Raw genomic sequence first — 27,523 nt, 5'->3', positions numbered from 1 at the left:
CTGGTGCTCGTTGTCGTTGAGCGAATCGCCGATGCGCATCATCTGGTGGCTCATAAGCATCGGCCATTTCTTGAAAAACACCACATAAAGTTGCCTTCTTATCGGTCGTTATGGAACGGAAGAATCGGACAGATTCGTCGTCCAGGAGAGTCGGCAACACCTCCAAAGCCTCCGCATCGGTCCATCTTGCTGTGCGTACCGCCGCCAAGAAGCGGCAGGCGAACGCGCTCCAGTCCCCACCGACGGAAAATTCTTTAACCGTTGTAAGGTGGCGACTCCGACTCCTCTTCCCGCCGTCTTCCAATGGTGGTGGTTGTGATGGCAAATTCAAAATGGCGTCGGCCCGCGGCGTGGCCAAGATGGCGGTTTGGCGCCACGGAGCGCGCAAAATGGCGGCCTCTTGCCGCGTGGGCAATGGCGGCGGCAGGACAGGCAACGTGGCGGCCCGCGGAGCACCACTTGCATCATCCATCGTCCCTGGCGCGACGAGATGGCATAGATGCGCCAGGACGTCCTTAAGTGCCTCCAGTTGTACCGCCATCGCTTGCCATCGTTGATCCGCGTCTGATGATGTCGACGGACCCGCCACCGCGCCAACATCCTCCACTCCCGTTCCCGTGGTCGCCTCAGCCGGGCTCTCCTCCACCACCCCAACAGGATCCGTGGTTGGAGGGAGTTCGTCGTCGTCGGACGAAGAAGCCGATGCAGGCGCCGGATTAACTTTCTTCCTCACTTGTTTCGACATGCCGTTGCACTTCCGACACCAGTGTAATAAACGACTGGACCACGATGTCTGGCTCAGTGTCCTTTATTCGGTTCGTGCTGTACACCCACACGGCTGTCTTTACTCTGTAGCTTCTCCACGGTGCTGACTCCAATGTCGGCCCGATCCACAACAGCAGCTCCGCTGCTGTTTCTCTCACACAGCCCCCCTTGGCTGTACTCGCTGCAACTCCTCTCCCTCCGCAGCTCTGACAGCCTCTTGCTGTCTCTCTCTCTCTCCGCAGCTCCTCCTGGCAGCCACACCGCTGCCTCTAACATGCAGCCCTCTCTCTCTCTCTGCAGCTCCTCCTGGCAGCCACACCGCTGCCTCTAACACGCAGCCCTTCTGGCTGTCTCCTCTGCAGCTGCACACCACTCCGCAGCTTCCTCTTATCTTCGGGGTTGGCTCCCGATGGCCGTCGGCGCCCCCCCTCTCCACACTCGCCCGCGTGGCCTCACTCTTTTCCGCTCACACCCCGACTGCCTTCCCCTTCCGGTTTACCCGCTTAAGGACCCGAACCTTCCCCCCACGTCACATGACTCCACCCCCCGTGACGTCACATCCGGAAGGTCGCTTACGCCCGCATTACACTTGTGTTCGAACACGGTGTTTGTTATTGACATTCCGTGACTAGCACAGAATTCCAATAACATCTCACCATCTGAGCTCAGATCAGGGGGGGGGCATTCCTCCCAATCACGCCTCTCCAGGTATCTCTATCATTTCCCACGTGAACAATGAAGTGGCCCAGTAAGACTATGGAGTTGGTAGGCGGCACTCTGTCGAGCAATGCACCCATCGTCTCCAAAAAAGGCCAAATACTCTGAACTGCTGTTTGGCACATAAGCGCAGACAACAGTCAGAGTGTTCCTTGCTGAGACCCGAAATCTCATTGAGGCAACATTCACGTCTACTGGGACAAACTCCGAATGAACAGCACCCAGCCAGGGGCATGTGAGTATCCCCACACCTGCACAGGGCCTCTCACCAGGGGTTACTCTGGAATAGAAGAGAGACCACCCCTGATCGAGAAATTTGCTTCCAGTGCCAATGCTGTGTGTGTAGATGAGACCGACTATATCCAGTCAATACCGTTCCACCTCCTCCACCAGCTCCAGCTCCTTCCCCCCCGTGACGTGACATTCCACGTCTCAATTGCGAGTGTCCATTGCCAAGGTCCAGTCTGTCCGAGACCATCCCTCTCCCTGCCATAGTGGCATCGCTCCCGCCCCTCATCGATCATCCTGATGGTGGGCCCACAGGACGGTGCCACGTAGCCATTTCGGGGCTGGGCTCGACCAGGTCACGTGGGGTCACCCGGCCACCAGGCACTTGCCGGCGAACACCACCCCCAGGTCTGGCTCCAGGGAGATGTCACGGTATACCTTGTCCGAATGAGGTTCTCAAATTGTTATATTTCAGAACAATTCATAAGGGGCTTTGTTTATACCGTTATTTGACTGGAACCTCCTCCCAGACCTGTTTGCCAAGGGAGACTATACCAGGAGTACAAGGCTCCAGGCGACATTGCTCTGAGGGTCATTGGAACACATAAACCCCGCCACCACGCAGTGCCGGATTACCCTAGTAGCAAAAGTAGCTACATATGCTACGGGCCCGCACTTTCAAGGGCCCCACGCGAAATGCTTTCAAGCTATCAATTCCAATTCAGTGATTCTGAACTTGCTCTATTACTATAGTACTATACTGCCTTCAACTATCATGAACCACTGGGTGTTATTTGGCTGTATAGCTAATGGAAAAATACAATTGCTTTACTATGCAAGTATAATATGTGTTTTTTATTGTTCAGGGCCCCTTTATAACATATGCTACAGGCCCCGCACTAGCTTAATCCGGCACTGCCACCACGATAAGGTTACGATCCTTCGGTGGGGCCGAAACGTCGCCTATTATTCGCGTCTTTCCTTTGAGGCCACAATGTTATCGAAGAATGCGTTGGGTTTGCGTTAATTCTGCTTGCGTGGGCTCTGCGCTCTCTCTCTCTTTGACTCGAGGCTCGTGACGTCGCCTCAGTGCAAGTTGGCAGCGCGCCAGATCGGTCATCATCATCTGGCACGTGCGGGAGAGAGAGGGGGGAGCGATCGAGGCGAGCGCTTATTCATGCGCGCACATTTGTCCCGCTTACAACATTGCATCATTACTCATGTGGTGTGGAAGGGTGTGCATTGGTTAGCGTGTGTGCGCCGGCGACCCGAGTTCTATTGCCGCTCACGGCCAACACCCAGTGACGATTATATGAAACGGTCCTGGGCCTCCTCTAGGTCGACTCATTCTCAATGAGTACCAGGCGCGGTGTGTAAACATCGCTGATAGGGAGACAAAGGCGGCCGGGCTTGTTGCTGGCCACCCACCCTCTAGTGTGCCGTACCGGCTAAGGTCCTCGCTAACAGCACTTGCCTCAACAGTCTAGTAAGGGAGGCTATACGGGGGGTCTTTGTCTTTGGTGTGAAGCGTGTGGGTGAGTTGTGGGAGCGGTGGTGCACCGGTTAGCGTAGATGTATTCCAATTCACGACCCCAAAAATAGGTAATTTAAATTGAAACTCAGCCTGAAATGAGTGCTTGGCGAGGTGTGTAAACATCAGCACTGGAGACAAAGGCGATTGGACGTGGTGTTATTCAACCACCCCCCGTGTGCAATGTGCCGGCCTTCATAGGTGCTCGCTAACAGCACTTGCTCCCAATAGTCGGACGAGGGATGGACGGGTGATCTTCGTCTTTGTGGAGCGTGTAACAGAAAACATGCGTGATTCATAACTCTATTTCATAATAGTAGACTATCCATGTTTAGCGGTTTCATCATTTATACCTACCGCCTTCATCATTTCAATTACACATTATACAAAGGCACTAATAGGCCGCGCTCGATGCAATTTCTGACGAAAGGTTATAATTAGCGTAAAGTTGTATGTATATTTACATTCGTTAATTGGTGAATTCATTACAAGGGAAACCCTTTCTAGGATTGAGATACAGTACTCCTCCTGGACCGCATGTCTCCAATAGGTTTTAAACGGTTACGCCGTAAAATACCAATTTGTCTAACACTACACCACTCGCATTGACAAGCGTGGTGGTCAAACTCCCTCCCCCACCCATCCTCTCCATTGCCGGGGAGATGGAGCCGTCATCCAAAAGTGCATTACCAGAGACTTGTATCCATGCCTACAACGTGTGCATGAATACGAAAAGGCAGAATCACGCGTGTAGCCTCTGGCAGAGCAATTGCCATCGTAAACACGCAGCGCGACGTGACGGGCGCGGCCAACCAACGATGTTTGTCATTTTTGTTCACGTGGACATTGCATAGCTGGTGGTTTATTTTAGGCTGAGTCGACCTAAGAGAGGCACAGGAGAGATGCGCACGTAAACCATATGTGGGGGTTGGTAAGATCGAGGTGGGGTCGGTGGGCAGCACTGCTTCAGATATTAACTCGTGCCACGTTCAGCACCTCGACGCGAATGGAACTTTGTCAAGGTGCATTCTGGGTTCTTGGCGTAACGCGCTACCGCTGCGCCACCGCTCTCCTCAGCAGGACACAAACATCATACCCAGTACAATACAAAAAAACAACATTGCTGCTTCGAATACTGGACTATTAGTGCAATAACGTTAATTTAAAACCGCATAATTGGAAGCGAAATGTATTTTGTCCGTCAGTAAGTTAGTTATGTTCGGTCATTTTATTTACACATTATACGTTACCAAACATAGTCAAATACTGTATACGCGAAACATTCTGTGTGTATACAGTGTTTATATATTTAGATATATAACAGCAGTGGTCCTAAGATAGACTGCCTCTCGCCATACGGATGTGGAATATCCACTGATGACTGCACCCCGATGACTCGAGACTCCTGAATGGCAAACAACAACGACACTGAGATTCGGGACGACGACGATGATGATGATGACGACGACGGCGATAAACTTCGACACTAACCGTAGCAGACAACGGCCACCACCGACCCAGCCTGTGCAGTCGCGTACCAATGTGAACAGATGACACACGACTGTCGCGGACACGCGTAACTCGTTTCAGACGATAAATAAAGGCCACCTTATTAGCCGTCCGGTTTCGCTCTTAGACTAAAAACCTCGTCTCACAGAAAGGAACGCGGTTGGTGGGGGTGGTGAGAGGAAGCGAAGTTTAACACGAGTAGGGCTTTCGCGAGCAATATCATTCACAATAAAGGTTTTATTTGGGTTAGACCGCGTAGATATGTGTCGTTAACCACACCACCACCACCCGCCACGAATTAGTAAGGTTTCTCACGCGAACACAAACGTGCTGATTAAGTCACTGGTTCAGCGCACCGGTTGTGCGTTGGAGAGTAAGACCCACTCGCATTTACAATGCACCCACGTTTCCCCGGTGTATTGTCAACTCTGGCAAGATCGCTCGATGAAGCCCGCTGTAATCGCCAGCGAACACGTCGCGCTCTTAATTGTAAATGTCGTGGGTTTTACTCGACGCAGCACCCAGGCGGTTGTGCTGAAGTCGAAACTAATGAGTTCAGTTTACGTGACAACCCCTTACTAATTGGTTGCATCGGTTGGGTTTGAATGGGTTAACGACACATGTATATTTACGCGATCTAACAACACACATTTCTATTTACGCGATCCAACTCCACCGCCAAAAAAAACCCTCTGTATTATGGAAGCTAAGCTATTTCGAAGCTAGAGAGGAAATCTAACTCCCCCCGCCTCCCACCTCCCGTTAAATGTGGCATTAATCGGACACGCTCATCCCAAGAGTGGGGTAGGGGGGGGCAGTTAGACGCAGCCTCGAATGCTCGCGCTGCCTACATCAGTCGGCTATAAACGCCGCTCATCTATCCCAGCGTTGCTCAAATTAGTTTATCGCCCAGAGCTCCCCTCGCAACCCCATCCACGTAGACCCCCTCCCCCCCTTCTCTGGTTCATATCCCCTCGGTTCCATCCATCCAGCACCCCCCTCCTCCACCCACCCCGCCTCCCCCCCCCACAACCAACGCGCTAAAAGGACCACCCGACCATCACCAACCACGACCGCCCCAATACGATCGCGGCGCGGTTGATCTCAGCAGCTGTTGTGTACGGGAGAAGAGGCTTTGGGTGGGCGCACGCTGCCTCCTCGGCCGCAGTTTCCTCGTCTCCGTCTTTGTCTTCATTCTGTAATCATCACCCACGCCCAACCCTTTCTCTCTTATCTCTCTCTCCCGCCGCGGATTCAGGCTATTCACGTTTCCAAACGTCCGTGTGTAATCTCTCTCCACGTCCCTCCCTCCCTCCCTCTCTGTCCACCCTTCCCGAACGTTAATCGTATTCATTCCTTAATGTCAACGGTTCAAAAATGTTCGTATAATCTGTGTCCACGTCTCTCTCTCTGTCTCTCTCGCATCCTTCCCCTTCATCTCTGGATGTGTCCACTGTCCCGAACGTCGCTGCGTCTCTCTCCCCTCTGCCTCTCTTTCCCCCTTCCAATCCGTGGCCTCGCTGCTACTGCTGCTGTGCTTGCGTCCCACTCTTAACACCACACAGTCGTCTTTGTTCAGATCCAGACTACCCCGCTCGCTTTCCTCTCCACACCGCTCTCTCGCCCCGTACCTTCGCGTCCTCTTCACCCTCCCCATCCTCCTCGCTCAAATCCTCTACTTTTAAAACCTATTTCTCCCCCCCACACACACTCTCTCCATCCCATCTCCCCACAGCCCGTCTGCCTGCCACTTGCGCGGCTCCGATCTGATGTCCGAGGCGCCCCAGACCCACAGCGCGCATCCGTCCGCCCCCCTCCTCCCTCCCCATCCCTCCCCAACCGCATAGTCAGACCCCCCCCCACCCACCACCAGCACCACTCCCTGCAGCGTAACCCCACTTACTCGCCCCGGTCATCCCCCGTAAGCGGCACTGTGATGCCCTCCGTCTCCACTGGACGGACGCCTTCTGGTGGCCGCCTCTTCGTACAGCCGCTTTAGCAGCTTCATCAGCATCACCAGCAGCAGCGGCGGCGGCGGCGGGAGCGTGATCACAAGCAGCAGCAGCAGCAGGACAAGCAGCAGGAAAAGCAGCAGCGTCAACAGCAGAACCGTGCTCACATCTCAAACGCTGGCGACCCAGCAGCAGCTGAGATTCAAGCAAACGTCTCGTCGTCGCATCCTCGCGGTCCACTCGAACGCCACTACAGCAGCGGGAGCATCAATATCAGCAGCAGCAGCAGCAACTCCAGAAGCAACATCGTCACTATTAACAGCAGCAGCAGACATCGCCGGCAACTCCAGGAGCTTGGCGATAGTTGTCCCACACCAGGTGACGAGCAGCGCTCCATCAACTCCACCGTCTTCTGCACCACCACCACAACCACCTCCACCACCACCACGGTCCACTGCCAGGCGAGGCAGATCAGCGTCAGCTACACGCGGTATATGCCCGCCACCAGGAGGGGAGGTCCCATTCGCTCGCTGTCCTGTGGATGCAGCGGCCCCAGCAGCTGTTGCGCCGGCAGCGGCAGCACCCCCAACGCGACGTCGTGCGTGGAGCGCTCAGCCAGTGCCGACGTAGCCGTGGTACCGTCCGGACGCCCGGGGCTGGGATTCCATCATCATCACCACCATCACCATCATCAGCAGCAGCAGCAACTTCAGCAGCAGCAGGATCACCACCATAACCATCGTCTCCAGCATCAGCACCTGTTTCAACACCACCAGCATCAGCAGCAGCAACAGCAGCAACACAATCATCTGCATTATCATCATCACCATCAACAGCAGCAGCAACAGCAGCAGCAGCCCGGCCGTGTTGGCCTTCTTGCCGTCCACGAGTGGACACTATGGACCTGAGGGTGGTAGAGCATTGGGCCAGCAGCAGATCAACATCTGCCCGTCGTGCTCACGCCTCCTGCGGGACTCGCAGCAGCAACAACAGCAACAACAGCAGCAGCAACAGCAGCAGCATGGCATCGGAGCCGCTCGAGTCGGGAGCTCGGTGGTCGGTGCCTCCAAAGGCTCGCTGTCTTCCCACGCTGGCGCAGGACGGCAAGGGCACCAGCAGTACCAGCAGCAGCACCACCAGCAACGCGAGCGGGGCCATCTCCGACCATCAGCCGCCGCTCGCCCACCCGCAATTCGCAATTCGTCCGCCTCGTCCGCGGCCGCGTCATCGGCGTCTTCGGCTTCGTCGTCGTCGACGACCACCCCGACCAAGACGTCGTCGACAGTGTCCTCGTCCTCCTCCTCCTCGTCCTCCCCCCTCCTCCCAAGCGGAGCCGCCGGGAGCGTCGCGGCGTGCGAACCATCTGGCCGAACGAACTAGCCAAGAGGATCGCGAGGGCCACGGCTTTGAACAGGCGGAGTCATCACCAGCACCAGCAGCAGCATCAGCAGGAGAAGCGCCGAGCGGGAGCCAGGCGCTTCGAGCAGACGCGGGGCGATGATGACGCGCCAGACGATGACGGCGTCGTCGAGGTCGGAGGAGCCGGTGGACCGGTGATCATCGACTGCAGGCCCCTTCATCGAGTTCAACAAGAGCCACATCCGCGGCGCCGTGCACATCAACTGCACGGACAAGATCAGCAGGAGACCGGCTGCAGCAGGGCAAGATCACGGTGCTGGACCTGCTGAGGCGCGCGAGGCGGTGGCGGTGGAGGGAGGAGGAGGCGCGCACTTCGGCAAGGAGCGAGGGAGACATCGTGGTGTACGACGAGGCGACGAGCGAGCTCCCGCGTGGCGTCCAGACCTCGCAGCCGCTCCACCTGGTGGTCGAGTCGCTCCGCGAAGGAAGGCCGAGAGGCCGCTCATACTCAAAGGTAAAGGAGAGACGGTGATTTTCGTGGGCGGGGGGGGGGCTTCCCTTCTCGCTCGATATCATCCGGAACCAGCGTTGCGTCGGATTCTCAGCGGATGAAATTGAGCACTGATTGTCGGTCGCTGATTGTTTTCGGTTCGGAAGCCAAATCAACTCCACCACCCCCCGGCCCCCCCTTACTGAAAGTTGAGCCCCCCCCCCCCCACCAACCTTTTACATTGTCAAGTGAAAAGATGTTTCGGTGTTGTTGTTACAGCTTTTGGTCACACACACAGGAGGGTGGTGATCGCGGCGGCGGCAGCGTGCGTTAGAGACAAAGGCAGGTCGGATCATTATGCGGTCTGTTTCGCGTTTTAACCTTTACCGCAGCCTTGCGCCCCTTAATACACATGGGTTTGATGAAACAAAGTAAGTTGCTACTCACGTGCCCGTCCTTAATTTGTGTTTTCGACTATTTACCTTCGATAACAAAAAACCTGCCCATGTCTCGCACGCCCCAGAAAGGGCATCTTGCACCCCCCCCCCCCCAGCGTGCACCCCAGGTTAAGAAGAAGAACCACTGCCCTAAGCATTTGTTTGAAGCTTGTTCATCACCGTGTCGTGCCCTCCCCGCCTACCCCTGAGTTATATGTTTTTGTTGCTATGCCTCCTCTACCCCTCCATCTCAACGACGCCTCGCACTTGCGGGGTGGGGTGCATGTGGCCGTTGTTGGGTCGACTGGACGTTCGGTCGGGTCACGTGTTCGCGCGCGTCACCTCAAACCGCCGTGCGCTTTATGCGTGCACGTTGTGCTGCTTACTTGAGAAATAATCGCTGCGTTCTTCTAACATTCACTTTCGCGGTTGTTGGAGGGTTTTTTTTTGGGGGGGGGGGGGAGGGGGGGGCTCTGAGACGTCTGTCTGTACCACCGGTATTGGACTTTTGTCCCCAAATTGGGGGGGGCGGGGGAGGTCTGTGCAAGTCCACCACGACGACGATCATGAAGTCGGAAGTAGCTGTGTGGAGAGCCACTCGTGCTCCAACCCTCGTGTTTTTCTGATTAAAATAAAAACGTCAGTTCATCACAAACTAAAGACAAAGTACCGTAGTGCGATTGTGGCCATGCAACCAAAAGCTATGGCCAACATTTTTGTAAACCAAAACTACACAGACTCTCTCCTGAAGTCATCGTGTGGCTCGCAGACCTCAGGATTAGCATTTAGCTTCTGAGCATATTGCCAGACGCAAGAACAGAATCCTGATAAAGGTCAGGCAGCCAAACCCTCCATTGTTTACCTCTCCGTGAGAAATATCAAGCATCAACGTTTGCAATTATGTTTTAAATCGAATCCGGGAATGCTCACTGCGGCAATCACAGCACCCATATGAATTATATATTCAGTTGCATTGCATGGGGGGGTGAATTGTCTGAACATTCTGCGCTGAGCCAGTTTGCCTCACGAGGCAGCGGTTCCGATTCCAGTTACTCTCTGTGGGACATTAACACGAAAAAATCAACAAGGACATGGCATTATTGAAAAATGAGGCATCACCACAGCGAAAACCCACCAACTCCGCTTCCCCTGACGACATCATCTGGCTCATTCAGCTCACTGTAAAATTATAGTCGTTGTACATTAACAACAGCCATACGACGTAGAAGATTAACACAATTACTCAGTGTTAGAGGGTACGTTAGAAGAGATAGCCACGCTCGAATTCGCATCTACAGCGAGCCCATTGTGCGGTAATATACACGCGCAGTGTCAATGAAATTGCAATACGCGTCGTGAAAATGGATGTTGCTGTGCGTCAGTGGTTAACACATCCGGCAGTGTACACGGGAAACCCCACAGGCGATCTGCAGGTCAACTTGAGGCGGGGTATAGTGTGGGTATCCCCACCTCTTCAGCCAGCGTCGGAAGAGTCGGCCGAAACACCCTTCTTGGGTGGTCCTCGAAGTTGATTACTTTTTTCCTCCAAGCGGTGGTGTGAGAATGCATTTTCAGGGCTGCGCCTTTACCTTTGGCGTGATCTCTACACACAATCTAAACGCACCAGTGTGTGTGTGTGTGTGGTGGCCTGGAGGTGAAGTGGGTTGACACGTATCAGAGCGCCACTTGCTAGTTTGCGCGAACTTGACGGTTCGAATTTACTTGGTGATCCCATCATTTATCTGCGGGGGGGGCGGGTTATTAAAATACGCTGTCAGCTGGAAAGTTAAATATCTCGCCCGGTATACAGGAGTTCGTGGGTTCGATCCCGACACTCTGACGCTTGTATATTTGAAGTTTGCATGTTCTCCCCGTGGTCACGTGGATTTTTATCCGGGTTCTCCGGTTTTTCCCTCCCCATTTAGCATCAACATCACACGTTTAGACAATTTGGCTGCTGTAAATGTTCCACGTGATCATCCATTTACAATTGAGCTATCATTTTGATGGCCAGCTCGCTTCTGAACAAGAGCTACATTGTAGCTCCGTGGGCCTTACCTGGTAAAACAAAACAAAATGTGTATAGTTTTTATTTCAGTGAAAGACTCAGCTCCCTCGTCCGCAAGAGGAAGACGCAGCGTGTTGGCCTCACCGCCGCACCGTTCCCAACGTTTGTAATTGCTGCAAGTGAATGTCAAATAAACTCGGTCTCATTAAAATAAAAATTCCCGCAAACCAAAAATAACTGCACTCCTCAAAAGATAATGCGATTCCAGTACCGTAATACGAATGGGCACCGGCTTGATGAATTAATGGAACACAGGCATCGCATGTCATTATGAATATTGCAGTTCATCTGCATAACGTTTCTAAACTGGTTAACTTGAGTGTCATTTCTTTAATTCTTAGAAATTGCCACTAAATCCTCCTATGCTTATGTGAGGCGTTATAAATATACGTTGCCGATATAAACTACAGTACGTTCATGTGCCTAAAGCATATTATATTGTGCAATAGCCATCAATGCCATGCCAAGCCCATATTTATGGGCAGTGGTGTTATCACCCATCACATTTTCTAACTCTTTTTGTTGAACAATAATCCACGCTCGTTACCAGAGCTGCCGGGGCTTATTTGTATTTCCCCGTCACCATCCCACATAGTCCAGTAGCCGTTGCCGTCCCTCTCACTCCTGCACGTGAACATATCTCAACGCTCCATCTCTGTGGTGGCCGGGCTCTTGGATTTGTTTCCCCCATTCGACGTCCGTTCCATCACCGGTCCTATCCATCGGCCGTCATCGTCGCTTACGAGGTCGCGCTCACTACACCTACAGTGCTTACCACAAATGAACCACAACACCTTGGCTGATCTCGTCAAGGAGTATAAACCATCACGTGAACTCCGGTCATCCTCGCAGAGGCTTTTGGCTGAGCCATCGAACAAAGACGGTCGCCGCGTCGCGCCGCTTTCATATACGCTTCTGCGGCCGTCTGGAACGTTCTTCCTTCCGATGTCAGGAAGCCACTGGAGCTATGCACTATTAAATCATCTAGATTGAAAACTGATATAAGAGCCCATTCAACATTTGTCAAATGTTGATTAAAGCAAAATACATCCGTCTCTTCGCATAATATTAAGTACCTTCAAACCGGTCAACGTATGGGCCTTGCATACAAATAGTATCCAGCATGATTTGTTTTATTAATCTCAAGAACAGTTTAAACATTCCGATATTGGAAGCAATTGGAGCTATGCACTTTTACATCTAGTTTGAAAATTCATTTCTTTCAAACTGCTTTTTGTGTTTAGATTGTTGTCCTTCCCCTGCATTTCCGATTAACACGGTTGGCTTAAGTACGGCGCGAAAGAAGTTCAACATCGTAGATACATACATCTCGTCTAAGTGCCGTGTCCTGCCCGAGCCCGTTGACACTGAATAACTGCCAATATGAGAGAGTATCTCTAATTTTTTTCTTCAATCTCTATGTAATTCCAAGGAAGCATCTCCTCAAGCATGCACCTCCCATTTAGTCGATACGACCAAATCAAATGCATATTCCACATGCAGCGTTTGACAGTCTACAGCAATATATCCTAAATATCACACAAGATTAATTTATAATGAAGGCCGCTCAAAATGGCAATCACTGCACAATTATTCCAGTGCCGTGGTTTACCAAGAGTATAACTCAGACAGGCAGATATATATTGATTATCATTTGACCTCATGCAGTCAATTTCTGAGTACTGCAGAGTCACGCGAGAGCCAGTTATCAGCCATAACAGCACCACGCGCAAATCACGTGATCGCACACAGAGTATCTTAGAACCGTGACAATGACAATTGACGTCCTTTTATCAGCCCACTGTTGGATGAAGGCCTGCCCGCACCACTGTCGTGGAGATTGTTTTGTAACGTCATCTTCACTACCACTGGTCAGTGCCAGTTCGTGAGAGAAGGACCCAGGACCGGTTCAGATATCACTCGCCACTGATCTTAGCCATGACCAGGTATTGAACCAAGGCCGGAATTAGAATATATATATTGAGGGGGACACATCCACCCCAATATTCAAATATGCTCAAAATGTCCCCCCCCCTAATATATTGCTATAAAATAGATTCATGTTTATATTATTGTGCTTATGGTTGTACTTTATTAATCCCTAATCTCTGCCATTACACTATTAGACATTATTGTAACAAAAAAAATCCATCCTATGTGTTCGTGAATTTTTTTTATATTTTAGGCAGGAAATTAGTTTTCAAATTTAGATTTTTTTTCTGGGGGGGACCCCCAGGCTACCTGGAAGATTTCCCCCCCCCCCCCAATGTTGACTCCGTGGCTACGGCCTTGTATTGAACTCAGGCGGTGGGGTTCCCATAGTGTAGTATGCCCCCACTCCCACTGCCCCCTCCCCCAGTGTTATACTCATCAATTTGTGTAGTTTTGCACTGTCCACGTGTGCAGTAAGTTAAGTAAAATCCAGACATTTACACGTTCCTTCGGAGTGGGCAGGTAGGAACTTGGTTGGACAGCGCATTCGTGCACGACAGAAAGCTCGTGGTCACGTGATGCACTTCAACCAATCCAGGAGCGTACATGTTTGGGAGGGGCTATGCACGACAGACAAATAATCCCTGGTGGGCAGTGTGGAACTGTAGTTCCTACCTGTAATATTTGGCCTTTGTACGAAGAGTAAGTGTGATAAACAACCAGAGAGTAGGATTTTTTTTTTTTATTAATTACACGCATAACAGGAAAGGTTCTTGTAGGTATGTGTCTGTCGATCTATGTAGCTGCAGGTATCGCCAGTAATAACATGTAGAGTTTGGCACCGTGTGTGTGTGGCTCCATGTCTTTATGTCTACCTCCGAGTGTATCTCCATACCTGTGTGTGTCCGTTTTGGTGTGTGTGTGGATGTCTCAATTATGCATTTGTGTCTCAATGTCTCTGTGTGTCTCCTTGTCTCTCTCCGTATCTCTGTGCATACCTGTGTATGTATTTACATCTTTCTCTGTGTGTGTCTCTGTCTGTGTCTATATCTCACTTTTTGTATCTCTGCAGACACAATTATTTTATTTAGTTTTTGATGCTGAAAAGAGATTTTTGGCACCATTAAAAATATTGCAAATGTCCTGCAGATAATGGGGCAAATATACGGTGCTACTCATTTTACCCTGAATGGATGGCAGATAATAAGAAAATAGGGCTGCGGGTAATTGGAGTTTATGTGCACCCTACAGCTCCCGTGAAATGCAGGTATGTGATTAGTACAGACATAAGTAATACTAATCACATACCTGCATTTCCCATAAATATGCTAAATTCCTCTTGATATGCAAATTCTTTTGTCAAGGCGCCCTTCCCCCCCCCTTCCAACCCAGCTTATATATATGCTCCAAGCACGTGTGCTGTTTCATTCAGACGCTGTCGCCTCGACAGACCTGGTTTCACCTGAGGACGGCTGCTTGCGTTGTGGCCAAAACGTCGTGATAATTATTTTATTATGTTTTATTTTTATTATTTTATTACTTCCCTTCTACGTGACTTTACCGAAAGAACCAAGAAGATGGGTAATAGTGTTTTGGATCAGAGGGGAGATCTCTAATTGGGCCTTGCCAATTCCGAATTTTCATCAGTGCCATATAATTGTTGTTGTCCTCTCCCCGCCCGCACCTCCAATTAGCAAGGTTGGCTACGTACGGTGCAAAATAACTTCAACATACATAAATGTGGTGAAACTCCACATTGTGAAACAGTACTGGGATTGCTGATTTCCCACCAACTGGTATTCACAATATGGTACTTAATTTGCTAACCCCCTTTAAAGGATGATGTTTTACCACAGGCTCGCTTTGCTATTATTTTTCATGCGACAATTATGATCGGCTTGGTTTAAATTGGATCTGATATAATTCTATTTTTAAAAACTAAATTGGATAAGACCGACCACGCTTCCATCAGAATGTGACCCAATAGACAAGGTCAGGTTACGATTGGCTGATTGGACCGTGTCCATTTAGCCACTGGAGAAGAGCCAATTTAGACTTGTTTACTACAAAATTAACGTAATTTTTTAAATTAAATAACCCCCCCTAAACTCGAAATGGAACTTGTCCCTTGTGTATAAAACTGTCCCATTATTCTAACTCCTCCGCTCCAGGCTGTCCTGACAGACAGTAACTATATTTAACTCAATTAGCGTCACCGTTAATCATGTAGCTGAATTCTCAGTAAATTAAACTTTTTCAACTTGAATAATGAAAGAAAGTCCAGTAGTTAAACACACATTTCTGTTCTCTGCATTGTAACGTTGCACGGGATCATGCACAATTATTGATTTATGCCTAACCGAGTTTGAAATCTGATTGATCCTGCTCAGGATCGGATCAAGCCCCCATTTACCGATTGGATCCAAGCAATTGTGGGCGGTGACGCGGCCCAAGCGGAAAGGGCGTTCCCCGCCCGTTGCAGAGGGTCACGGGGTCGAATGCAGTGGCCGCCCTGGTTAATACTGCCAAGATGTAACAACCACTCTAATACAAGTCTCTCAGTTAACACTGACATTGGTTAACGGTTTTTTGATTAACGTTTCGCCTCCCATAGGACCTCCATGGTTTCTAACGTTAAAATTTGTGATTAACAGTATGCTTACGTTATGGACGCGGGCGGCAATTTCGGCCAATCCGAGCGCTCGTAAGTCGGGCTGAGCCATGCCCTCAGCCAATCAGTGACGCCCATTTATGAGCGTTTAGACCTCGAATGGCTTTGTTTACAGGTGGCAACTCTCGTTGGGATACGGCCCACGGCCCATAGATTCGCCACCACTGCTCTGGATATGCTCATACCTGCGTTCCACTTGCGGGCCTCTCCTTTGCCACCTTGTCGCTGAGGCCCTTAGGGTTTTAACTAAAGGGTTAACGTAACCATTAAATATTTAGCTGCAGCTCATTGTAAACGTTCATCGAATGCCAGTCGCTCGCAGACACACATTTGATACATCTTCTTGGTTCTTTCGGTAAAGTCACGTAGAAGGGAAGTAATAAAATAATAAAAATAAAACATAATAAAACAATTCTCACGACGTTTCGGCCACAACGCAAGCAGCCGTCCTCAGGCGAAGAATGAAGCACCTCCAAGCTTGGAGCGTATATTTAAGCTGGGTTAGAGGGGGGGAGGTGGGAAGAAGAGCGCCTCAACAAAATAATTTGCATATCAAGAGGAATTCAGCATATGGAAAATGCGTAGGAGGTGGGCGGGGGGGGGTTCCAAATCAATACTATGCCCGTGCATTATGCAGGATTAGCAGCATCAAAGGGGGGGGGGGGGGTAGCATTAACAAAGGAAAGGAATGTTAATAGTATGTAGCCGCAGTTACTAAACAACCACGTAAAAGACTAAAGTAAAAAACTGCATAACAAACTAAAGTATAAACTACATAGCATCATCCGTATACTTACTATACTGTACAATAAGCTGAGTTACTAACAGTAAGTAATACATAAAAATTCTACGTTGTAAAAAATTCTATAATATGCTTCCATCTAAACTTTATTCTCTTACATCACACGTGTCTATACCGTACTATATACTGCCATAGGCACACCCAACATTAAATTACATACTGTATTGCAATAAACCACCCTATACCTTATACATTTTAATATAACACTATGTATTATTCTACCCACCCTAATGTGTATCGAAATGGTTTATTACGTCCTTCCAGTGATTGCTAAGCCAGAATCCATCTTCTCGGTTAAAATTGTCTCTGTGTTTGTATATGTGGATCGCCTCATGAACGAATCTCTCATGATAGCCAGATGGCTTGCAGAGAACCTCTGTCTTGGAGAAGTCAATGTCATGTGAGCCCACTGAGTTGTAACAGTGATCTGCCACGGCTGAGGTGTTTGTCCTACCGTGTTTCAGGTCAGCTTTATGTTCACGGATGCGGTCTGAGACATGTCGTTTGGTTTCCCCAATGTAACTGCTACCACAGAGGCAACTTAGTTTGTAGACACCAGGGTACTGTATGTCTGGAACCACATCTTTTACCGACGGTACCAGATCACGGATTTTATGTACTGTGTTGAATCGGACCTGGATCTTGTGTTTAATCAGGATTTTGGAGATCTTTTTTGTGACCCCAGCAATGTAGGGTAAGGTGATGGTCTTGAAAGGCTCCTCAACAGGATCATTCTTGATAGTTGGAGTGATGGCTTTGCGGATTGTGTAGTCGGAGTAACCATTAGCCTTAAGAGCTTGGCGTACGTGTTTGAGTTCACTGGAAATGTGTTCATGGTCGGAGATGCATTGGGCTCTATGATATAGAGTCTTGATGAGGGAATTCTTCTGGGATGGATGGTGGTGGGAATCCGGTTTTAGATAAGCATCCGTGTGGGTGGCTTTCCTGTAGACAGAGTGGCTCCTGTAGACAGAGTGGCTCATTGAGCCACTCTGTCTACAGGAAAGCCACCCACACGGATGCTTATCTAAAACCGGATTCCCACCACCATCCATCCCAGAAGAATTCCCTCATCAAGACTCTATATCATAGAGCCCAATGCATCTCCGACCATGAACACATTTCCAGTGAACTCAAACACGTACGCCAAGCTCTTAAGGCTAATGGTTACTCCGACTACACAATCCGCAAAGCCATCACTCCAACTATCAAGAATGATCCTGTTGAGGAGCCTTTCAAGACCATCACCTTACCCTACATTGCTGGGGTCACAAAAAAGATCTCCAAAATCCTGATTAAACACAAGATCCAGGTCCGATTCAACACAGTACATAAAATCCGTGATCTGGTACCGTCGGTAAAAGATGTGGTTCCAGACATACAGTACCCTGGTGTCTACAAACTAAGTTGCCTCTGTGGTAGCAGTTACATTGGGGAAACCAAACGACATGTCTCAGACCGCATCCGTGAACATAAAGCTGACCTGAAACACGGTAGGACAAACACCTCAGCCGTGGCAGATCACTGTTACAACTCAGTGGGCTCACATGACATTGACTTCTCCAAGACAGAGGTTCTCTGCAAGCCATCTGGCTATCATGAGAGATTCGTTCATGAGGCGATCCACATATACAAACACAGAGACAATTTTAACCGAGAAGATGGATTCTGGCTTAGCAATCACTGGAAGGACGTAATAAACCATTTCGATACACATTAGGGTGGGTAGAATAATACATAGTGTTATATTAAAATGTATAAGGTATAGGGTGGTTTATTGCAATACAGTATGTAATTTAATGTTGGGTGTGCCTATGGCAGTATATAGTACGGTATAGACACGTGTGATATAAGAGAATAAAGTTTAGATGGAAGCATATTATAGAATTTTTTACAACGTAGAATTTTTATGCATTACTTACTGTTAGTAACTCAGCTTATTGTAGTGTATAGTAAGTATACGGATGATGCTATGTAGTTTATACTTTAGTTTGTTATGCAGTTTTTTACTTTAGTCTTTTACGTGGTTGTTTAGTAACTGCGGCTACATACTATTAACATTCCTTTCCTTTGTTAATGCTACCCCCCCCCCCTTTGATGCTGCTAATCCTGCATAATGCACGGGCATAGTATTGATTTGGAACCCCCCCCCGCCCACCTCCTACGCATTTTCCATATGCTGAATTCCTCTTGATATGCAAATTATTTTGTTGAGGCGCTCTTCTTCCCACCTCCCCCCCTCTAACCCAGCTTAAATATACGCTCCAAGCTTGGAGGTGCTTCATTCTTCGCCTGAGGACGGCTGCTTGCGTTGTGGCCGAAACGTCGTGAGAATTGTTTTATTATGTTTTATTTTTATTATTTTATTACTTCCCTTCTACGTGACTTTACCGAAAGAACCAAGAAGATGAATCCCTGCAGTCACGAAAGCTTTAAATCGACATTTGATACACTTTCGTCCTAATGTGATTGAAATACGATGCATCATTTTACGTAAGAGTGTAACTCTGCGAGGGAAAAAAGAAACAGCACACATTTAAAGGAACATAAATAGGTTATAATATTAATAACACTGATATTGACAGCTGGGTCTATGCATAATGACATTGAAATGGGATACACAGTGCATTACACACGCGATATTCATTGTATTTCAGTAGGCCAATTGCACTATGTCAATTGGGCATTTGGCATGGATTAACATACACATTTCATTATAACCGATTTCCCTGTAATGCAGTTGTGATGTGATAATCGCGTATGAATAAACCACGTAACGTACACGAGCAGCTGTCAGCTGAGATGTTTTTTGTTGAATTGGAGTGTGACGCAAAGTCGCACATTATATGCTTTCTCACTACACACCACATCAGGATTCATCCAATGCTGCAATAAACACAGATGAGCAAGTTCACGCATTGTACGCTTTAGTTTATGTTCATTTTACATATACAGGGTGTCTGGAATCATAGGAAAAACACAGCTCTGTGTTATTGGCTGATGGTCTGGATGCAGTCTGTTAAATTTAACAGCGACCTCCCTTCGAATCCGATTTCCTATGAGTAGAATTATGTGGACTCGTTCTTCATTACTCAGAGAAATCTTGGGCCTGCAGAAACAAACAAAAATTAGTTATTAAATCCTTTATTAAATCCTTTATATTAAGTTCGCTTGCTTGCTTGCGTGCTTGCGTGCTTGCGTGCTTGCTTGCTTACGACCGTGTAAATCTTTCGGTCGTTTTTTAACCCACTTCCCGTGATCCAATCGAGCTGACATTTTCCACACAGACTCGTTGTGTGTGACAATTAATTTTCGTGAAAAATGTTTTCCAAAATTTTACACTGTTTAGGGAAAACAAATTAAATATTTAATTACCAATTGCTTAATACTGGCAGACAATCATCTGACCCATAGGTGGCAGCCATCTCAAGCCAGAGGACGAGAAGACTCTAGCCGCCACGCATATAAAGGATTTATAGTGAAAAACTTTTTTTACGGGTTTACTTTTATTAAGTTCGCTTGCTTGCTTGCTTGCTTGCGTGCTTGCTTGCTTGCGTGCTTGCTTGCTTACGACCGTGTAAATCTTTCGGTCGTTTTTAACCCACTTCCAGTGATCCAATCGAGCTGATATTTTGCACACAGACTCGTTGTGCGAGACAATTAATGTTCGTGAAAAAAAATTCCCAAAATGTTACACTGTTTAGGCAAAAAAAAATTATTTTACATATATTCAAATAGAACTCATTCATGACTTTGGCTGAACGTCACAGTATAAGAGCCCAGAGCGTAACCCCTCCAAAGGCCGTGGCGGAGTAGCGCAGTTGGTAGCGCCCTCGCTTCCCATGCCAAAGGTCGCGGGATCGATCCCCGCGTCCTCCACAGGCGAATATATTTTTAAATCCTTTATATTAAGTTCGCTGCCACGCATATAAAGGATTTATAGTGAAAAACTTTGTTTTTACGGGTTATACTTATTTTTCCTATGATTCCAGACTTATGGGCCATACAGACTCCTCTACTTACGAACATTCGACTTACGAACTTTCAGAGATACTAACAAAACTATCCGTATGTCCAGTTGCCTGTTTGGACCGAAAGTCATAAGTTCAACCGCCGCGCAATAGATGGTGGTATTGGCATTTACATCTACAAGAGATTATACCACGTTTAAAGTCATTCAACGTGTTTAGTGTAGATACCGTACAACATGTTTTTAATTGACAGAAGTAAAGTTGGACTTACAAACGAATCGACTTACGAACAGGCCTCTGGAACCCAACTCGTTCGTAAGTAGAAGAGCCCCCATCCTCTATATCGAATAGAGTATCAGCAAGTGAAGCGAAAAAACATATCACAATCTGAAACTGCACCATCCTGCCCGTGTCTTTCCATTGGAGTTAATGGACAATCCGTTGCACTGCAAAGCACACGACAAAGAAAATAAAGATCTCAGGAGCCACTGGAGTTGAGCACCTTCTATTTGTTGCCACCCAGCTTGAGTTGAACAACTGTCCGAGGGTTCAGCAATGTAGCTGTGGCCCTCCCCCGAAACCACGGTTTAAATATCAACTTTTGAGATGACCTGGTGGCTGTGTGGAGGGAGGCGGAGGAGGGGGACCAATGGCAATGCCCATGTTAAGGCACTGAGCCAGCAACTCTGAGACCCCGAGTTTGAGCCCCGGGTGCGATGGCAAAGTTGACAAACAAAAAACGCGGGTCTCAAATGCGACGCCAATTCTTGGCCTCCTTTGGCTCATGGGCGAGTGAACAACCAAAGCCATGTGGGGGTCAGCAGCTGTGCGGGGGCCATTCCTAATTATAGATGGGAGGGATGCACAGCCGCGCTCTCCAGTGGTAAACACTGCACCCAACACCTCCCAGTTGGGGGGGGCAGCCGCGGAAAGGGCCCGATGGTGGTGGTGGGGTGGGGCAGATGTGGAGCCAGGATTTTCCAACTGACCCGCCTTGCCTACGTCGGACAAGAGATATGCGGCTGCAATGGGTTGACATTGTAGCCTGGGGGGGGGGGGTGCAGACGGTTTTTTAAGCGTGGATTTTAAATCGGCTTAACTACATTATTGCACACTGTACATAAGACGGCCGCTGCATCGCACGCTTTCAAATGCGCTTCTGCGGCTGTCTGGAACGCTCTTCCTTCCGATATTAGGAAGCCACTGGAGTTTTGCACTTTTAAATCTATATTGAAAACTCATTTCTTTTAGAACTGACTTTTATATTTAGTTTGTCCTCCCCTGACACCTACGATTAGCACGGTTGGCTATGTACGGTGCGAAAGAAGTTCAACATATATACATACGTACTTGAGTTCCGTAATGTGACGTTGTACGCTTGTCACCCGCTGCGCCTCTGCGTGGACTGACTGTACGCGCTTTCATTCTGCACCACAGTTTTGTTGTCAATGTTTTATTGTGCATTGATTGGCAGGGCCCTTTTGGCAGGGCCCTTTTGCAAATGCAGGTGAAGCGCGGGCAATGGCAGTTACGGGGAGTTATTTATTCACGCTGTATTTGCGAATGGCAGATGCGGATACACGATGCATAGATGGAAAATGGAAAAAAACTCCCCTCTGGTCGTGTGCCGTAGTCACCCAGAACAGAACCCATTGAACGTATAACGACTCAATTCCCGATTCACGAATACGAAAGGGGGGTGTCGTCACAGCGATACACTCCGCTACTCCTGATGCAATCATCATCTGCCTCAAGCACCTCAATGAGAAATTATAGCTGTTGCTCTGCATCAACATCAGCCATACGAAGGAGGGGGAGGAGGGAGGACTGCATTTGCAAAATTGCTTTCGCGAATTAGATGTATAGCCATTTTGATTCACAGCAACACATAACAGCACATGGTCTACATCAGTAGAATTCCTCTTACGCACGGGCCCTATTACCAATGACTCATATTATCCGTGGGAGCTGTAGGGTGCGTAAAAAAAAAACCTATGATTACAGCATTTGCGGGGCACATGGCCGTGAAGAAAATGCGTTGAGTTGTGTAGACTGTGGAAATTGAGCGATGAAATCAATTAATTTGCTGGAGCGAGACCGGTTGTCACCTCCACGCCTTTACCATCCCTATTTTTCATGCCCACAACATGGGGAAACTTTTATCCGGCAGTGGATTGACAATTAATCTATGATGATGATGGTAGTGCAAGCAATGATGATTATAATGGATGGTGGCGATGGTGATCGTGATGGCGATGATGGTATTTGTGTTGTCCACGTTCATCTATTATCCTTAAAATCCCAACACACTCATCAACAGCACTGTGGCCATATAAGAAGTATATATATACAAATAAAATCGGCGACGTTTCAGGCAAATACTCTTCTCGATAGCAGTCAACGAGGGAGGGGCCAGTGCGATTGCAATACTTCATGTGCTGCGAAGGGCCATTGCCCGAAACGTCACCGATTATTTACTTGTTTTCCTTTTAAGGCCAAACAGTGTTATTGATGAGCGCGTCGAGTTATTTTTGTTCATTGTGTTTGTGCACCACTGCCAGTGCAGCATCATTATCCACGTTCATCTCTTGTCCACGTTGATCTATTCGCGTTTTTGTCTGCGGTGGCTTGAGGGCCCCCGGGATAGGTCCTCTGAAGTCACGGCACGACTCCTGATCTCCGCGGCCGGTCGGTAGGTTAGAGGAGTTGAGCAGAAGTCGGGGAAAAGTTGCCCCCATTATCCGTGTTCGTCTCTGAGCCGCCCACGTGGAAAGGAGGAGTATGTTTTGACAGATGCAGATTTACAACAAAAAAGACCCGCAAACGGTGGCAGCCATATTTTCCATACTATGCTCAACCACCACACTGCAGGTCATAACGTCACTTCTGCTTCTGTCCTTGCACTGCTGCACCACGGTGGCGAGATGTTAACTACCTCGCCTGGTATGCAGGTCGTAAGTTCAATCCTGACCCTGACGCCTGCTGTATATTTGGGGTCCGTGTGTTCTCCCCGCAGTCGTGTAGATTTTTCTCCGGGTCCTCCGGTTTTTCCCTTCACATTTAGAATCAATGTATGTCTAGAGTATTTAGCCGCTCTACATTTCCACGTGATAAGCCACTTCGTTGAGCTATTTGTGGCCAGGTCGCTTCTGAAAAAGAGCTACTTAGCTCAGTGGACCTCACCTGGATAAAATAAAATGTGTTTTATATTCTTTCCCCTGGTTCTTACAACCTCGCAAAAGACAATAAACATGTTCATTGTTTTGATTAAATCCTCAAGATTGCCGTTTGTTGCTGGCTGCAAGGGATTTGGGGCCTTTGGGCTATGTGCTCATAAACCGTAACAAAATAAAGGATGAGAGCTATTTTACTTCACCGTGCATCGTAGGCAAATACATCCCAAATATTTGACCGCTTTATATCGTTGTAATAGAGAGCCCTCCCCGTAGACTGTGGAGCCTCGATAAAGGGAGAGGAATTGTCAGAGCCTAGAGGCTCGTGATCCAAGCCAACATCTTCCTCATCCAGTCAAGAAGGATCTCCATCACCTGATCGAGAGTATGCAGCATGCACGCCAAGACAAACATAGCAATACTGTACTGTGCTTGCCGAAGTGAAAGCCGTTCAAATTAATAAGGCGTTACCAGGCAAAACCTCCTAACATTGTCTGGAATTGCAAGATGCAAACTACAGCCGTGTTTACTGCATTCACAACAACCGAAGCCGAAACATTTTCAAGTGTGACCTAACTCGTCCCTTGCTATATTGTTTTCTCTCTCCCTAATTGCTGTTTGGGAACTGCTAACGAGGAGCCTGGAAGAATATTCCAATGAACGTGGATTATTTACCCAGAGAAAGCCCCATTGAGTTGCAGGAGGGTTCCTGCATTGCATTGGGATGTATTTGCCAATAACGCGTGAGTGCATGCATTTATTGGAAGCTGGAGAAAAACCCACTACACACGAGGTAGCACTCGGTTACTGCCTTCTCCTGCCACACACCTCATAGCCCCACGTAAGTTGTTGAACTTCTTCCGCGCCGTACGTAGCCAACCGTGCTAATTGGAGGTGCGGAGGGAAGGACAACAAACCACACAGATCGGTTCTGGAATAACACCTGGCAAGCTGTGGTGGTCACTCATCAAAGGACTCAACCAGGCCTGACGCATGGGGGTGCATTCGGCGTGGTCTTAGCTATTGGAAAATTATATAGCACTGAACAAATATACAGCACTGTACAAATATGCGGTACTGTACACATACGCAGTACTGTACAAATATTCAGTACTGTACAAATATGCGGTTCTGTACAAATATACAGAAACGTACAAATATACGGCACTACAAACATACAGCACTGTGCAAATATACAGTACTGTACAAATATACCGTACTGTACAACTATACCGTACTGTACAACTATATCGTACTGTACGAATATACAGTCCTGTGTAAATACAGTAGTGTAAAAAAACGACAGTAGGGGCAGATCAGTCCCTTTAAATATCCAGCACTGTGGAGGCATCAGCGAGGGTTGCTGGATCACCACCGCACAAGCGACATCCCCTTCCCCTGTGCGGACTGATGCCGTCCGTGGTGGGATCGAGCGTTGCTCCCTCCCTTCGTGCGCTTGGGATTTCTCTCTGGGTGCTCAGGTGCCCCACTCACTGATTGGCTGGAACGCGTCTCAATAGATAGAACTGCGGGGCAATTTGTTGGCACTGTCTCAGCCACCCGCATGGCAACCTCCGCAGCTTCTTCGGCTGTACCTCGGCAATTGCGCGATGCAATTTGCATCGGCGACGCTAAGCGTGAGCACGTTGCTACGGCCGTGTGTTTAAAAGTGAAACCACGTCGCTGGTCAAAAGCTCAAGAGAGACGCAGAGGGACGGCGTGTGGGGCCGTCCATAAATGACGTCACGCACCTAGTGGCGGGGGGGGGTCAGACATTTGTGACCATGTGACGAGGGGAGAGGGTTTGAGAAATGTGACGTCATATCAAAATGCGCAACTTTAAATAAATATAGACAACACGTTCTACTTAATTCAATATACTTTTTTATAAATGTTTTCTTCTACAACATCAGAGTGCAGCGCCACGTTAAATACGCACTACAATGACAATAGTTTAAAGCGATTTGAAGCATGTTTATATTTTTTTTGGGGGGGGGGGGGCAGAGATTTGTGACGTCATATTTGAGGGGGTGGGGTCTGACTTTTTGTGACGTCGTGTGACGAAGGAGAGGGGTCAAAAATTGTTAAAAATCGCGTGACGTCATTAATGGACGGCCTCTGTGTACGTGTTTTTTTCATGACGGGCACATTCCCCTGGAGGTGGCACGCCACACACACACACACCGGCACTCTCTGAAAGCCCCTTAGAAGTAGTTAGCAGCTCTGACCGAACGATCGCTGCGGCCTCAAGCCACGTGTCAACCTTCATAAGTCACAGCACCCTGGGGATGGGAAGCATCTCCCCAGGCATGGTGCCGTTTCGGAACGCCTCTGGTCAAAGTCTGCACTCCGTATCCCAATGTAAAGGGCTTTGGGATATGTCTCTGTAATTGCGTGAACTTTAATGCAATTCACCAGAGCAAAGGGGTGAAAAGCATGATCAATTGTTGAATTGAATGCCGAGCCCGAATCGTGATTCTTTGTTTGAATCGTCATTCATGAATCGCTGCGCACTTTAAATTGCAAAATTTAAAGCGCGCAGGCATTTTGTGAGTGCATCATTTCGGCAGTGTTGGTTCAAGACAAGCAAACTCTGGACCGGTTTCGACACACAGCGTCTCATCATCAGTCAGACTTGCATGAATCAATGCTGGTGAACTGCTGATCGATCTTACAGGCATAAGTCCCTCTCTTTGCGAAATGGCTCCCATTTCCACGGGTAATACATACTTTAATTTGTTTTACGTTGAAAGACAAGCTCTGTGGAGGATTTTGTTGTTCATATTCTAGACGACAAATGCTCACGATTATTTTTGCGTAAACCGAGAAGGTCGAACTGCTGGTTATCCACCGAAGTGTGGGTGGTGGACTTCGTAGATCCTGTTATCTGCTACGTTACCCACGAATTTCCTCCACTTCACTGCAGGGGGGGGGGATCACGGATAATAGGAATGATATGGCCGAAGATATGTGAGGATCCTACAGCTCCCGTGGATTATATAGTAGCGGCAGGTGTGGTTGTTAAAACAAAATGCATTATACCGGTAGCCGAATGAAAATACGAAGCCAAATGTCTAGAGCAGTTGTTCTTAACCTTTACTGCAGCCCTGCACCCCTTTGGTTTTTAATAGTAAAAAAAAAAATCATGTTAATAAATACATAGAGGGTTTGATGAAACAAAGTAGTTGCACTTATGTGCCTGTGCTTCATTTGTGTTTCGATTATTTATCTTCGGAAGAGATCTGGCCATGTCTCGCACCCCCAGAAAGGGCATCTGGCACCCCCAGGGGGGCGTGCACCCCAGGTTAAAAACCGCTGGTCTAGAGCAATAAACACAGCAGTGTTACCTTTGTAGCTTAGAGACAGAGGGAGCTGCCATGTAGTGATAATGATGAGCACATTGGCCTAGCACACTGGCAGTCCGGAGGTAGGCTTAGAGTCAGTCTCCAAACACGGCAGTTGAAACGATGCTGCCGAGTTTCTTAAAAATTCCCCCGCATCTGTCCATCAAGCAGTATAATGGGTCCTCCACAGTAACTCTATTGGCAGGTTCTATGCGGTGGGGTATACTGTGGATACACCCACTTCTACCAAACATTTGGTTAGCGTGGAGGACGAGATTAGATATCCTCTAGAGCTCCCTCTAGTGGAGGTCCTTCCACCACCAGTGACACGAGCGAGAAATTTCCCGGTAGAATCGTGACCTTTCACCTCAACAACTGAGAAGCGAAACTGTACCACGCAAGGATTCGATTGGCTGCCGTAGGCGCAGGTGCTCTTGAGACGGCTGCCGCTGGCCAATCAGAGTCGCGCGTGCTGCGGTGTCTGTAGTTTCGCGCGTGCCGATTGGTGCGTTCATCTCGAACGTTCCGGGCAGGATCCGGTAACCGTTTCCTAACCTTTGAAAACCGGTCGTCG

At 48.5% G+C, this 27,523-nt stretch overlaps 1 pseudogene across 1 annotated transcript in view; it reads left to right on the top strand.

The window, feature by feature from the left end:
- LOC144941607 (dual specificity protein phosphatase 10-like) overlaps nucleotides 1–27,523 on the top strand; it is a 142,969-nt pseudogene that overhangs the window by 58,112 nt on the left and 57,334 nt on the right. Inside the window, exons 2-3 of the transcript XR_013639251.1 lie at nucleotides 7,081–7,342; nucleotides 7,802–8,575. The product of XR_013639251.1 is annotated as a dual specificity protein phosphatase 10-like (transcript). The remainder of the gene's footprint in view (nucleotides 1–7,080; nucleotides 7,343–7,801; nucleotides 8,576–27,523) is intronic.

This window comes from Lampetra fluviatilis, chromosome 25 (assembly GCF_964198595.1).
Source record: "Lampetra fluviatilis chromosome 25, kcLamFluv1.1, whole genome shotgun sequence".
NCBI lineage: Eukaryota > Metazoa > Chordata > Hyperoartia > Petromyzontiformes > Petromyzontidae > Lampetra > Lampetra fluviatilis.
The sequence above is the reverse complement of the archived record's forward strand: the minus strand, read 5'-3'. Positions and strand labels throughout refer to the sequence as shown.